We start from the raw sequence: 16,760 nt of genomic DNA on the forward strand, positions 1-16,760 counted from the left end.
CCTGATCTTTTGATCATTCTCTCTCTCACACTCATTCTTTCCCTCCCTCTCTGACTCAATGCTCCACACCTGCCTCCCTCATCGTATCTCTGACTCTCCCTCCCCCTTAGGACAACTCAGGATTCCACTGGACCCATGCAGATAATCCAGGATAATCCCCTCATATAAGATACTTTTTCACATCTGCAAAGTCCCTTTTGCCATATAAAGTAACATTCACACGTTAGGGGATTAGGACGTGGACATCTTGGAGGACCATTATCTGTCCACCACACAGAGGGAGCATGAGGCTATGGAAAAGCCTTGGAACACAAGTCAGAGGGACCCGGGGCTCCGGTTCTATTACTTCTCCTATGTAACCTTGGGTAAACTGTGAATAACCTCTAAGAGCGTAATTCTCCATCCACGGAACCTCACAGGACTACGCTGGGACAGACAAGGATTTACATTTAAGAAGAAAGCGCTTTAAACATCAAAACACAAAGTAAGGGCAAAGTCTGCATGTTTCAGTTTTTTGTTTGTTTGTAGGTTTGGGATCTGGCAACTGGGCAGTTCTTTAAAATGGCCTGAAGTAAGATGAGGAGTGTACACACACACACACACAACATGCATTATTTAGAACATCACAAAAAGTACCACATCCCCAAACTAAGAGATATGGTCAAAGCTGCATTCGAAGGTAAAGTCCCAGCTGAATTTTTTTAAAAAATAAAAATGTGTATGTTTAATCACTCACTAGAGACCAGGCACTACCATATTCGACCCTCAAAGCTACCCTGTAATAATACCTAACTTACACAAGGAGAAACGGAGGGCTCTGAGACGTCAGACACAGCCAAGAAGGAGCCGAAGTGAAGTGAACTGAAAGCCAGGCTTCAGGGTGCAGAGCTGCGGTACTTACTCTCACATTCTGGTCATTGTGGCTTGTTCAGGGAAGCATCTAGGTTTGTTGATTTTCCTTTCCTCTGACGTAGCCAAAAGTAACACTCTTCCCCCAGGCCCTCAAACCGTCTTATGACTTCAGTGCACACTGGCCTCGTTTACAAGTGCCAACACCTGCACCTTTTTTTGGAGTGATGACCTCAGATTGCAAGAACCCAGTTTGCCCGCAGGCGTGGCGAGCCGAGGTCCCTGGGAAATTGGCATGCCCCTGCAGACAGCCCCTGAGCACTGACTGACAGGTGTAGGGCATAAATATCCCAGATTCCTCACACTCTGGATGGGATACTTGGGAGCATGTGTGTCGTGCCGTTTCCCAGAGCTTCCATTTGGGATTTAGTTTAGTTGCCCACTGTGTCAGCTGTTTGCTGTCTCATTGCTCCCTAGCTGTGTTCCCTGAACTGCAGTCATTGGATCATCTTCTTCCCAGGTGGGGAACTCAAATAAGGCATGTGGATGAGACATCCAGGGAGATACTGGTTCCTGACATCGGTAAGGAAAAATAAAACAAGCCCACAACTGAATTAAAAAGAAAATAGCATTAAGAACCATGAAGACTAAAATTTACATTGGAAAAAAAAAAGTGGAGAATGAGCTTGGTGTGCTTTTCACAGAAGAGCAAGTAAAAGAACAAATAAAAGTTAAGTTGAATGCGAAGGTAATAGGTAAGGGGCGGGGAGGGGAAACGAATGGCGAAGCTCCAACTCCCAACAGATGGATAATCGACGTTGCAGGAAACCAAAGCAAAGGAAGCAAAAGTAAAACGCGCAGCTACAGTGACGCTGAGTATCTTACTCTGTAAGTGAAAAGGCAGGTAAAATCAACACAAAGAAACCAACACCTAGACAAAACCCATTTCACTGTTGTTTGTTTTGTTCTTTTACATTTGAGGATAGAAGACTATTAAGAGGACTTAGGGAGAAAACTCTGGTTACCTATAAAGGAAGAAAAGTCATGTGGCTTTCTAACAGGAAATGTCAGAAGAAACCTGAATAATGGCCATCCTAAGAGCGTCTTTGAAGGAGGAAGAAAGGGGTAACCTGAAAATTATACACCCAGCCAAACCCAGAGGCATCTGCAGATAACGAAATGATATTCTTAGAAATGTAGTGACACCGAAATTTTAAGACTTATTGATGATTTTAGGAGAGAAAATTACTAAAATATTAGGAAAATGTAAAACTACAAATGCCACATTTTTCATTCAGCCTTGATTAAAATCAGATTTGAAACAAGTGACAGATAACCTTGAGAGATTATGAAATATTTTATTATTGATACAAAGCTGTGAGAATATGATGCACTGTGCAAAACATTATACCCTAAAATTTAGGTAGAGGTAAAAGTTGGAGAAAATCAGATGCCTTAAATACCCCGAGAATATAAATCTTAGCCAATGTGGGGTAAAAGTCCTTTTTTATTAGAAGTATGTTTTCATCATAAAAAAAATGTAATTCTGGCTAGTTTTGTTGTAGGGAACTGAATTTTAGTTTACTTATCAAACATAAGAATCATGACTGTACTGAAGCCATTATAATTATCTTAACCAATATAAAGACAGTCTATATCATCATGGAGTTATGGGGGGAAAAAACAACAGAAAATACCTTTTTCCTACCTTGTACAAATTATGGTACAAGTAAAAATAAATGGTGACTATAACAGATACATTTTAAGACAGCACTGCATCTTGACTCATCAGTATGCAGAATAACAGAACAAGAGATAAATCAATTTGAAGAAAAACGTTAGCATCTTGTATGAAATGACTGGTGGTGAATATTGAAAAACCTCCATATTGTTCTAAGGTACAAATAAAATTAAAATAACCACTGAAAAACGTAATACATATAAAATAACAATCATCTGCGGAATAAAAGAAATTCCAGATCCTGCACCACCCAACTTTCTTAAAAAGAAAGATTATCTGTTACCGTATAACAAACGACCCTAACATATACTGGTTGAAAATAACCACTGTGAACTATTACTAACAGCTCCAGGGGATGGCTGGATGCTTCTGATCTTGGCCTGACTTGCTCATGCATCTGTGATTAGCTGGCAGGGTCTGGTGGTCCAGGACAACCTCATTTACCAGTCTGGCAGTTGGCTTGTTGTCTGCTAAGGCAACAGGGTGATAAGACCACATGTCTCTCATCATCCAGCAGGCTAGCCCAGGCGTGTTCACACGACACGGGCAGGACGCCAGGGAAGAGAGCAGAGGCATGCAATACCTCATGGCATGTTGTCACTTCTACCCCATTCTGTTGGCCAAACAATTCTTAGAGGCAGCACAGGCTGAAGACTCCATCTCTGGGGGAGTTGCAAAGTCCCACTGCAAAGGGCACAGACACCAGAAAGGGTGGAGAACTGGAGACTCTGAGTGATTTGTGTAACAGTTAGGAAGAGAATAACGGTAGGAGGTAAAGAGGTACCATATTTGTGATGTTAATATAAAAATTATACTATTGATAAGGAATTACAGTAACTACATAGTCTAAATTAAGAAAGGTACACTACAAAATACTGCAGTCTCATATTGTAAAGTGAAAACATAAAAAGACCATAAGTAAATAAGAAAAAGATCAATACTCATTTTAAAACTGGGCAAGTGACATGATGAGGCTATTCACAAAAGACCTGTAATTGCTTAAACTGAAAAATGTCTAACCCTATTAGTAACTAAATAATTGCAAATTAAAAAAAGTTATATGCACATAAAAACATAGATAAGTATATATATGTGTGTGTGTGCACGTATACATGTATTTACACACTTTACTTTCTACAAAAATATAGACATTTATGAATGTATTCTAAAAACATTGAAAGGATACAATTTTGCCTCCCAAATTTGCAGAGATTTTATAAAAATGATAACTGCTTCTGTTCTAGGAGAAGAGTTTCCCTTACATACCACCAGTGGGAATGTAAATTGGAATAAATTTTCTAGAGGCCAATTTGTCAACAGGTATCAGAAGCTTCAGAAACTGATGTGGTCTCTGACAAAGCCAACTAGGAAATAAATAAGAGATCCATGACAATTTAGCTAGTTTTGTTCTTCAGAGTGTTATACGTAAGAGTAAAACATTGCAAAGACCAACCAAAGGAAGTGAATTAAATAAATTTCAGTATATCCATATAAGATACTTTTCAATCATTAAAATTATGTTGAGGATGAAGTGACTGTGAGAGAAGTTCATGACACAGTCATTGAAAATATATACGCCACACAATCTTTTTGGCTAAATATGTGTGTACACTTACACCAACCAGGAAGAGTATAAATACTATAAGGTATAAATGAAACCACGTTTATTTTCTCATTTTTCTAAAATGCTTTTGTATTGCTATTATAAAAAGGTATTTAATTAATAGCCAAACAGCATATTGGTGAAATATTTACAGCAAATATGATAAGTGAACGCTCAATATCCTCTGTGTATAAAGACTCCATAAGAGGTATTTGGCAAATATCATGAACTCATAAAACAAGATAAACAACTAATTAAGAAACAATCAACTTTAATGGTGAAAGAATACACATACATTTTAACACAAGCTAAGATGTGGTTTAAAAAAACTCTGATAATTTGCTGGTGGAATTATAAATGTGTATAACCCTTCCAGAAAGCAATTTCACGTGAATCAAGAGCCTTTAAACGTAAGTCACAGAGCTATAAAAATATTAGAGGAAAATATAAGGGAATGTGTTAATGATCTCAGGATGGAGGAAGTCTCCCTGCCAAAAGCCAAAAAACACAGATGCCAAAACAGAAACACGACTACGTGCGTCTACACAAACACTGAAATCATTATATAAACCCCACAGCTCACTTAACAGACAATTAAGATACTGGGAAGCAGGGCGAGCCTTCCAGCTACGGTTGAAGGAGGAGACTGGCAAATCAGTTCCGCAAAAGCAACTCTAGAGCTGCAAAAAAAAAAAAAATGGCCAAAACTACCATTTCAGTACACTGGAAATTGCCAAAGTCAAATAGCAATCTGAAAAGTGTTCATGCTTGTAAAACTGCTGGACTTTGAATAAAAATAGTGGGATCCACTCTGCAACATTCTGGCCTGGAACTGGATCATCACTCACCTCACTCACCACCATCACCACCACCACCATCTCCATCACCACCAGCATCACCACCATAACCACCACCTCCACCACCATCGCCACTATCATCATGGGGTTATCGCCCCTCTGCAAGCTAGGTTGGCAGAGGCTGTGCCAAGGTGGAAAACTGTAAGGAGTGGCAGCTTCACACACCTACCAGGGCAACATGAAAGCCCAGTGGTGTTATTGGTGGAGATGATGATCTCAGAGGCAGAGAGGGCCAACAGCTCTACTTGCCTGAGGCTGTGGTCTTGGCGGAAAGCACCATATTGCTGGCTGAAGCTGTACACACCACACACACACACACACACACAGAGCAAAGGCTGGAGAGAACATCCTCCCCATGGAATACTGCCCAACAATAAAAAAGAAATGAGTCCTGACACAAGCTACAGCGTAGATGAACATAGCAATCGTGATGCCAAGTGAAGTAAGCCAGATGGGAACGGATACATATTGTATGGTTCCATTGCTATGAAACGTCTACAAAGGGCAAACTTTTTGAGACAGAAAGCAGGTTGGTGGTTGCCTAAGGCTGGGGGATGGGAGCATGGATTAGCTGAAAATGAGCACAGGGAAATTTCTGGTTTGGTGGAAAATGTCTAAAAGTAGACTGTGGTAATGGCTGCACAACTCTATAAATTGACCGAAAAAAAAAAAAATCCTTGAATGGTACCCTTACAATGACTGGACTTTTAGTATATAAATTATACCTCAACACAGCTGTTTAAAAAAAAAAAAAAAGAAATCGGGAGACAATATTTGCAAACATATCTGACAAAAAGGTTAACATTTAAACATCTAGGTGAACAACTCGAAAGAAGATGGAACCTAGCAAGGGGACAGGCAGCTCACAAAAGAACCTCTGACAGCCATACAGGGAAAGGTGTTCAGTTCACCTAGAAGTCAGGGAAATGCAAGTCAAGACAATGGGATCGCATGACCTCTTTCCATCTTTCCAAAAACCCCGCAAGGGAGCATGACTGCCCCCATTTTATAGATAGTAACAGAAGCTCGGAGAGTTTCAATAACTTGTCCAAATTCATCCCTTCAGTGAAAGATTAAAGACAAACGATCATTAACTTTTGCAGTCCTGCCTCCCTCATCTTAGCTATTGTTATTTCCAGTCTAACATACATACGTATAACCACCTCCCTCATCTTAGTCGTTGTCATTCTCAAGCCAACACACGTGGTGTATAGTTAAATATTGAGACGTTTTGATTGTGTCAGGTGAGGCGAGGCTCACTCAGTTCAGTAACGTACTCTGTTGGGCATTTGTATTATTCCTATTAACACCTAATGGTCCATCAGGGCCCCTTATGGATTTTTTGCTTTTCCCTTCGTGGGCAGATATTGAGATTTCATTACTGCCAATTTATCACCAGAGCCCTAAGTCTAGCTAGTGTCGCCACGGCTTGTGGTAGAAGCTGAAGTTTGGGAATACCTTGTTAGGAGCAGTTTTTGGAGATATCCCCCCATCCGCACCTTCAGCCCCAGACAGCAAGGACCACTGGCTGTCACGGCAGCTGGTGTGGAGGAACCAGCAAGTCTATTCCAGCACCACATGGGAGCCACGAGTCCCGGGTTACTGCCCCGGCTACCTAATTCATTCCCCTGCAGCCGCTGAGCAGGTCACTTATCTCTCTTGTACCTCAGTCCCTTCTTTTATAAAATCCACCCCTCCAACCTTGCTGAACTTGGGAGGATCGGAAGAGAGGCTGGGTGTGAATGGGCTTAGGACAATGTAACATAGAACACGGTTCATTAGAGACAAGGCCAACCTTAACCTAAACCCACACAGAACAAAAAGCTAGCCTTGGCCTTCATGGGTTTAGTAAACCACATTAATCTGGGTTTCAAAAAGCAGACCCAACCCAAAAGCCACCTCGAGCAAAAAGACAGTATTCAAAACAAAAGGCAGAGCCTTCCTTATCTTAACAAAGCCTCCCTTCCTGCGGCCGTCCTCCCAGGGTGTTAGGTACCCCCAGATCTTCCCACAGAGGACTGATTGGCATGGCAGGGAAGGGGGGCTGGAGTATTCAGGGCTCAGGACAGCCATGCCCCCCTCCGCCTTCCCAGGCCACAGGCATGCTGCATGTGGGAATGAGCCCGAGACGTGACCTGAGTCAGGATAACCTGGGCACCAGCGTGCTCGGCATTTAAAAGCTCCCCCACCTAACTGTGATGGGTCCTAAAGTGTGAGGACCACTGTCTTGGTCCAGAGGAACTCAAATGTAAGTGTGTATCAGAATCACCTGCAAAGCTACTAAGGCACAGCGGCCAAGGTCCTTGAGGTAGGACAGCACCAGGGTCTCCAGGTGATTTAGATATGACCAAAGGTTGAGTGCCAATGAATCAGGAGACCGGCAACGTCTGGTGGGTCGGCATCCAACCAAGGTGCCCCTGTGAGCCAAGTGGTGGCACGTATGTTACCTGCACAGCGCCTGGTGCGCGGGAGTGCTGAGTAAATGACAGCTGCATCTTATTTACGTGGCACAAGATGCAAGAGGAGAGGGTTCTGGGCACTTTCGGACTTCAGGGAAGGCCCATAGAGACTCCTTCTATGTGTCAGGTTTGATAAACTAAGGTTAGTTCCCCATATCTTGCCCAGCTGCTTGCAACAACTGTAAATATCAACAGTGGATATCCAACAGTTTAACAATGTGCCTTACGAGACCAGTGATGTTGGGGTCGGGGAGGAGAAAGACAGAGGCTACTTACTAGGAAATTCTCCCTGTGGAACTTTCTATCCAGTGCCTGTCTCAAGGAATTTGTAATAAAATCTTCAAAAGCCGGGGATAAGCCAAAACAGGGTTTAGGTTAGCAGGGAGTAAAGCTTCCTATCGCTTTAAGGGTTTCCCCAACACACTATGTACTAGTTGTTTAAGAATAAAATGGGACGGGGTGACACAGAAATCATTCACTCATTCATTGCTTCATTCATTCATGTACTGAGGGCATGATGATCGATGATCGAGGGTCCGGATTCTAAGATCAGGCTGCCTGGTTCTGCCACTTCCAGCTACATGTTTGCATTGCTTAGTCTCTTTGTGTCTGTTTGCCCTTTCGTAAAGTAGGGATAATGGCAGTATCTACCTCCTGGGGAATTTGTGAGGATGTAGTGAGCTCTGTAAGTATCAGGAAGCTGCTGGGCCCACAGTGAGCACCCACCTACGTGCTGGTTACGATTATAACTCATTTAGTCTCTCATGAGGAATGGCCCTGTGCTGCACGCTGGGGACAGAATCGTGAAAACCCCCGCCCTGCCCCCAAGGGGCTCCCAGACAGAGAAAGGTGAATGGATTACTGGGGCCCAGGGTGGTTGGGCTCCAGAACAATGACGGTAAAAAATGAGGGAGAGAAGGCAGAGGCTGGCACGTAAGCCAGATTGTTCCAGGAAAGTTATCTGGTGGGGGAAGCGGGAGGAATCATTCCCAGAAGCTTTCCTGGATGGTTAAACCTGGGTCCCAAAACTGAGCTAGCCAAAGAATTTTGCCAGTACGTTTTCAAAATGCAGATTCCCTGGGCCCACCCCTGGAGAGTGAGAGTCCCTACGTTTGTGAAGGGTCCTGGGGCTGTACATTTGCGACCTCCCTCAGAGATCAGAGTCCTCAGCCAGGCTGGACAACCACCAGCCTAGGAGTGAACAGCTGAGTAAATTATGGAAGTAACTCTCTTCCGGGGGGCAGAAAGGAGAGGGCAGAGGCTGGGGGTCACACCGTGGCCTGGTCAGACCTCCAGTTTGCACCCTAGACGCCGTCACCCTGAGTCTGAGTCAGACCCCTCGTCCTTGCTGTTAGTCTCTGCTGCTTCTCTCTGTGCTTTCCCTTCACATACCTTCCCCCAGGTTGTAACTGGATCATTACCGGGCTAATACACCACCCCATCCGCTAGATGTCAAACTCCATGAACACAGAGGTCTTATCTGTCTCTTCATCCCTGGTGGCCAGAACTTAGCACAGTGTGTGGCACGTCGTAGGAGCTCAACGAATTTTGTTTCCTAATGAATGAATTGGGTCACTGCACACAGTTGGGTGTGGATGGTTCGGATACTGAACTGGTTTAACTGGAGCTGCAGACTTCGGCCTCAAATCTTTGTCAAGCTCAGGCCTTGAATTTTTTGCCTCCCTAAAGATTTCTTCCACCATTTGTCATTTCTGTGGTGCTGGTGTTCCATCAGAATAAATTCTCTGTGTGTCTGGACATGCCTCACGTGCTTGATCTGAGACAAGCACATTGTGGAACCCCACCTTCCAATATGGCACTTGGGGTATGGTTCAAATCTAAACCTGATTGGTGAATTCTTGAGGTAAGCCCCCAAGAAAAGCACACATCCCTCTTGTCAACAAATTTCATTCTCCAGATCATGAAAAATGAGGACTGTACATGAAAAAAACTCAGAAAAAAAGTGAAAAATATAAATTGATAAAGGGCCTCAAAATATGCATTTCAAAACCCAGTGAGATCCATATTTCATCTCCACTGTAAACAATCTCAAGAGTGTGTTGAATATTCCATGAACTCAGAGCCTTGACAGATAATGGAGAAATCAGAGTGTGGAATTTTAAAAGAATTCTGAACAAGGAACTGTGGGCCCAGATGTTAGTGTCACTTGCCTTAAATAGAAAGTGCAGATAAAAATAGTAACAATGCAAACAGAGCAGTGTTATTAAACTCTAACTAAATAATATCACTTGCCAATGTCAAAAATCAGTTCTTTCATTTGTCCATTCAACAAAAATTTTAATGAGCATCTTCTGTGTGCCAGGCACCATTCTAAGTCCTGGGTATATGGCAGTGAACCAAACTGACAAAAATTCCTGCAAATATGAAGCTTACCTTCTCATGAGGGAGACAAACAGTAAACAAATAAGCAACCCTGCAGTACAACAGGTGATGAAAAGGGCTATGCAAATAAAATAAAGCAGAGCAGGAAGAGAGAGATGCGAGAGATGGGAGGCAATTGGAAACGGGGTGGGCAGAGCAGCCTCAGGAAAAGGCGGCATTTGATTAAAGATCAGAGGAGGTGAGGGACTGAATCCCATGGATTAATGGGGGAAGAAACCCCAGAACAAAGGGAACACAGTGTGCTAAGTTTACAGGGAATGTATTTGGTGTGTTAACACAGCAAAGAGGCCCACCTCACGGTGGTGCAGAGTGAGTGAGGCAGTGATGAGCCAGGGGTGATGGGGGGAGGTGAGGAGGCAGAGGCTGGCAGAACTTAGGGAGTCTTCGAGGCTTAGGGAAAGATTGGCTGATGATCTCTGGGAAACAGAAAAGTTTATAAGATTTTGAGAAGCTAGAGACAAAGACCAACTGAAACTTTTATCTCATATAATCAATCAGAATGTACGTTTGAAGATGGTCAATGAACAAGTAGGGTACCAAATGCCTTTGGAAATAATTTAATGCCACTCAAAGTTATTTGGCGGATCAGCAAGGGTTAGTCCCCCACAGTGGGCTTGACTTTGGAAATATAGCACAGTCCCACGCCTGCTTCCCACTTTTCCTCTGAATTCAAAAACGGGTACTGGTCCACTTGAGAATAGACTTCTTTCACCAGAAATGAGAGAAATTGACATTTCCAGGTATTAAATGGGTTCCCTGTTATTTTTAGGGCTTGGCCAGCTGAAGCCACTGAACTCAAAAATGCTCCCTTGATCAAAGAGTCCTAAAAGGATTCCTCAGCCCTGAGAGCTGTGTCTCTAATAGGATTATGCCTGAATTAAAAGACGGAACCATTTATAACTTAGGGCGTTCTCTGACTTTGAAGTTTGCCTCAACAAATGATCCATTTTTATATAAACCAGAGCTGGAGAATGACAAGGAAACCTGCAACCATTCCCAAATGGAGAGCTTTTGTACAAGATAATCGGGGCAGCAGAAACATCTGAATGAACACTCGGGATCTGCCTCTGAGCAAATGATGGCATAAAAGAGAAAATGTTTTTTCTCTCCTGAAGCATTTGACAAGATGGAGGTCATTTTTTTCTTCATAAGTAAAGACAGCCCAACGTCTTCGAACTGCGTGTGCGCGTGTGTATGTGTGTGGGTGTGCATGAGCACACACATTTACACGAGCTCAGTACAAACTGCCTTATGGTTTTTAAGTCAACATGTATCAGGAAACTACAAGGTGCCAGGTGGAGGGAGGTTAATAAAATATGATTTTTTTCTCCTCAAATTGCTCAGAGAGCGAAGAAGCAGAAGAGGAAGAGCAGGAGGAGAAGGGAGTGGGGAGTGGGGGAAGGAATGGGGGGGCCGGAGAGAGGGGAGAGGAGGAAGAGGGGAAGGAGGGAGGAGGAAGGAGGAGAGAGGTGGAGGAGGGGGAGATGAGGGAGGAGGAAGGAGCATAATTCCCTACCCCCTGACTTTGCCCTTGGCCATGGAACCTGCTTTGGTCAATGAAATGGTAGCCAGCATAACAAAAGGCTTGACCAGAGCTTGAGTGACTGTGCTCATGCTCCCAGCCCCACCATCACCTTAGGAAGAGCATGCTTCAGCTAGCCAGCTGTTCCAAGAAGGACGAGGGACATGTGGAGCAGGGTCACCCAACCAAGTGCAGACGAGTTGGTCTGACACACAGATGCTTGAGAAAAAAAAAAAAAAAAGGTTGCTGTTGGTAGGTTTGTATACAGCTGTGGTTAAACAGTGCAAGCATCATCTCCATTTCACAGATGTGGAAGCAAAGGCTTGAAGAGGTCATTTGTTCAAGGTCATAGAGCTGTTAAGTGGTAGGATTAGCAACCAAATCTGTCTGGACTTTAAACCCATTCTCCTAACTATTATGGAACGCTGTTAGTTGCTGAATCAATTCTCAAATGTTAAGTCACTCTCCACACAGCTTCAGTGACTTCCCCTGTACTAGAGAACATCATTCTAGTGACAAACTGCAATACTGCAGAAAAAGTCAATGGGACCTTTTTGACCAAGAAGATAAAAATAAAAATACAAGACAGTGACACATGGCTCAAGCTCCTTCTGACACAGTCCAATGGGTGTGACAGAGCAAACACAGGAAAAGTTTAAATTTGAATTTAAATGCAAGGGTTTCTTTGGCTGAGGAACAGCTCATCTGTCTTTAATTTATCAGAAGCGCCAGCAATAAAGTAAGAGTGAAAATCTTCCAAAGTGTAAATCGCGCAGACTCAGAAGATTTCCAAATTGCGTAGTAGTTTGCATTGAATTTCTCCTTCTGATTAGATTGCCTTTCAGCTGCGCTGGAGCTGGGTGTGTGAGGGCAGGACCACCACACAGCTCCGTGAAGAAATCCATCAGTCCAAAGGGAAAGCCGTCCACTCCCTCCCTCCAGAGCTTCCCGATCTCTCTGTGAAGAGATACTGGGACCGAGCTCCAGTAACGAAGTAAAGCAGATGTTTCTACAAAGTGGCTGAGGTTAAACTTCCTCAAGGAGGTTAGAAAAGAGAGAAACCCAGCTGAGTGGGACACCTGCTCTACGTTACGTGTGTTCAAGTGCTTGAATTAGCTTATTTAATTCTCGTAATTCCATGAGATATATGCATTGTCCCGTTTTTACAAATTAGAAAACACAGGCTTGGCATACTTTAAGAAAACTTAAGCAGAAGTCACTCAACTAGGAAGTAGAGAATCTTTATTTGAGAATTTGGGATACCTTATATCTCATGTGGCATTTCATTAACACATTAATTTCTTAATGGGGAAAAATACAATTTTTATAAGTCAAAAAAATTTTCTATTGATGTTTTGGGATTGGTGAAAAGGAGATCGTAGCATATGGGGCACCCTTATTGATGGGTAGAAAAATTGATTAAAAGTGGCTTAAATGATGAGATATGTTTATCTCACCCAACAGAGAGCCCAAAGGTTTGGGTCTGGGGTTGTTTTTTTCAGGGACAGGGACTGAACACAGCAGAGGTACCACCACTCTTGCACCCTGGACAGTCCTCACGCCCATCAACCACAATACTCTGTATGTGGTACCAGCTCATCCTCAGAATCTTTCTTAACTTGGGGCTCCAAGAAGCTATTAGCAATCAACTGGAGTTGGCAAGTCATATGGAAAATGAAACCTATTCCTTTCTAATTCCACCTCTTTCTTGCCCAGTGAATAAATAATTGTGAAGCACCTGACAGGTCCCTAGCTCTTCTGACATCCCAAGGAGTGGGAATTATCAGAGAAACAGAGCAAAATGGTCCTTAACCTCAAGAGCCTGAAATCTCGCTAGAGAGGCAAAATATAGATACATGAAACAATGGAAGAAGTTATTTTAAAGCTGCGTTAGTGCAGATAATAAAGAACAGAGTGTCTCCATCAATGGAAAGAGGACAAACTGTAAAGAGATAATTTGGAGGGTTCCTTGGTTTTTTATTTTTGACCCGGGTCTTGCAACATTTTTATTAGGTCCACTTCCAATCAGAATATGTTTTATTTATGAAATACCTTCCCAAAGCTAGAGAACTTCTGACAGATATAGAATTTTTTTTTAGTAGAAAAGATAGGATTTGTGGAATAAATACCATTTTTGTTCAATCATTAATAAAATGAGATTGATCCTTATTATTCAGGAATTTTCCTCTGGTCATGATTTTAAAGCCACTTTTAAATGTATGTTTGTTGTTATTGTTTATATTCAGCCCCAAAGATAACTTTTTAAATATTTAATTTTAGTTAATTTGTTTGAAAAAATTCCTGCTCCCTCCTTCCAGCCGCTTGATAACTTAGCTAAAACATAGATTCACAATATTGATTTCAGATTTCAGGTTTTGCATTTTGCATCAAATTTCATTAAAGAAATAACTTCTTGCATTGGAATTCAAAACACCACCGGCTGAAGTTCCCACTGTGCTGCCGTATTTTAAAATGAAGTTTGCATGCAATGACGTTTAACAAGAAAAAGACCTCATTTAAGGAGACACAGGAATGACAATCATTTCCCTGGGTATCTGTGCACAGCCACTTCTCAGCTAGGGGGCCAAGCAAAAGCTCAATATTTAGGGACAGAACAAAAGATTACCAGGAAAAGGCGTAACGCAATCTGAAATTATGCACAAATTCAAGAAAAGTCTAAATTAAAGACAGAATGAAAATTTCAGCCATGTCACAAATGTCCAGGCTTGTTTGCCCCTGAATCACTTACGTGGCCACAGCAGACCCTTATATGACATCTATGCCCACCGTTACTGTAAAAAAAACATAATTTGCTACCCAACTCCTCACCTGTATCTCTGTCTCAAATTAGCGTGGCCCCCCTCCCCCACACCCCACTGCCAGCCAAGTCTACTCTCTCCGAAGCTGCCCAGTTGATATTTGGTTTCCATTTATAATATAATCCATAAAATATGCAAGCCATTTATTTTTCAACTTTTATAACTTAATCTTTCAAATTCTTTGGAGATGTTATTTTCTAAATTAAATTTTTTTTTCTAATAGTATTATGTCTTAATTTGGCCAATAAGTGCAAGTAATGTAAAAAGCTTTAGAAAATCCTGATAAGATACAATTTGTGTGTGAGTGCTTTAATTTTTCATTGAAGTATAGTTGATTTACAATGTTTCAGGTGTACAGCAAAGTGTTTCACTTATACATATATATATGTATTATTTTTCAGATTCTTTTTCATTATAGGTTATTGTAGGATATTGAAAATAGTTCCCTGTGCTAGACAGTAGGTCCTTGTTGTTTATCTATTTTATATATAGTAGTGTGTATCTGCTAATCCCAAATTCCAAATTCATAGTCATCCCTCCCCCTCCTTTCCCCTTTGGCAACTATAAGTTTGTTTCCATGTTTGTGAGTCTGTTTCTGTTTTGTTAAGAAGTTTACATTGTATCTTTTTTTAGATTCCACATATAAGTGATATCATATGATATTTCTCTTACTTCCTTTAATATCATTTTATTATAGTAAATAAAATAGAGCAGGTTTCAATAAATGTTTAAAAACAGACTATTTTTCTTATTATAAAATCAGAGCATGCTTGTCTCAATAAATTCAGACACCACTCAAAAGGATCAGGAGGAATTTCAAAGTCATCTTCAACCTCCCAGAATAAGCACTGTAACATGTGAGGAGGAGGGTATCAATAAAGACCATCACACTCACATACCCACACTTGTGCACATTTTCCATAAAACAGGATCAAGTATATTTGGCTACCTGCTTTTTTCTACTCAGTAATATACTATGGGCATTTTTCCCACGTCAATAAGCATAGATTTTAATAATCATATTAAATGCTGCATAGTATTCTACCTTACTGAAATACCCACATGCATTTTGCTAATCCTATGTTGTTATCACGCAGGGCAACTTCAGTATTTCAGTATTGTAAACCGCCTGGCTATGAGCACACACTGACATCCTTACCCAGACTGACCTAGCTGATCTCTGTAAAACAGACTAATGGTCCTGCTATTATGCTTCAGAAACCTTTTATGGTCACCATCCCTCTTGGATGTTATTTGGGTTAGGATCTGATGCAGACCGAGTGCCGGTGAATGCAGAGCCAGTGACTAAGGGGGTGATACTTCCAGGTACCATCTCTAAGAGCCGGGGGACAGGGGCCCCTAAGAACCTCCTCAACAGTTTACACAGACACTCTCTGGGGCTCTGGAAATAGCTGCGAGACTTGAAGGCAGAGAGCTGAAAATCTTAGCAGTGTGGTTAGGGACAGCTCAGAGACACTATGAATGTTCCTGCGGATGTGACTGGTTTCTATCTGCCAGGAATGAAATTCCCATTGTAAAAAGAACAAATGAATGATCATGTTTTGGATGTACTACCAACAAAGGGGCCAGCTTCTCTTACATTCTCCCAGGAAACAAAACATGTGAAAAATAAGTCTCAAATCATCACTCTCAGAAGCCAGCCCAGAGACCACAAGGGAGACCCTTCACTGCCCAGCCACGGCTCTGGGACCGCTGTTCAGAAGCCACCGGGCCAGGAAAGGCCACAGCCCAACAGCAGCTTCATCCATTATCCGATGCTGCCTCCTTCAGCTGGCCCCTTGCAGGTGTACCTTTTTGTTTCCCAAGGAACGCAGTGGCTAACTTTGCAGCCAGGGCTTTGAGAGCATGGTTGCCAGAGAAGCAAAACAAAAGGACGACCTCCGGAATGGGAGAAAATATTTGCAAAAGATGAGACTGACAAAGACTTAATTTGCAGAATATATAAACAGCTCATACAACTTAATAATAAAAAAAACAAACAATCCAATCCAAAAATGGGCAGAAGACCTAAACAAGCAATTCTCCAAGGAAGACATGCAAATGGCCAACAGGCACGTGAAAAAATACACAATATCACTAATTATCAGACAAAATGCAGATCAAAACTACAATGAGGTATCACTCAGTCAGAATGACCATCATTCAAACGTCCATAAACAATAAATGCTGGAGAGGGTGTGGAGAAAAGGTAGCCCTCCCTCCTGCACTGTTGGTGGGTATGTAGTCTGGTGCAGCTGTTATGGAAAACAGTACGGAGATTCCTCAAAAAGCTAAAAATAGACTTACCATATGATCCAGCAATCCCACTCCTGGGCATATATCCAGAGAGAACCTTAATCAAAAAGATACATGCACCCCAGTGTTCATAGCAGCAATATATACAATAGCCAAGACATGGAAACAACCTAAATGTCTATGGATAGATGATTGGATAAAGAAATTGTGGTATATTTATACAATGGAATACTACTCAGCCATAAAAATAA

General features: G+C 42.0%; 1 long non-coding RNA gene across 6 annotated transcripts in view; it reads right to left on the bottom strand.

The window, feature by feature from the left end:
* Positions 1–16,760, bottom strand: part of LOC116281945 (uncharacterized) — a 522,270-nt gene that overhangs the window by 391,048 nt on the left and 114,462 nt on the right. The window lies entirely within an intron of this gene.

This window comes from Vicugna pacos, chromosome 9, assembly GCF_048564905.1.
Source record: "Vicugna pacos chromosome 9, VicPac4, whole genome shotgun sequence".
NCBI lineage: Eukaryota > Metazoa > Chordata > Mammalia > Artiodactyla > Camelidae > Vicugna > Vicugna pacos.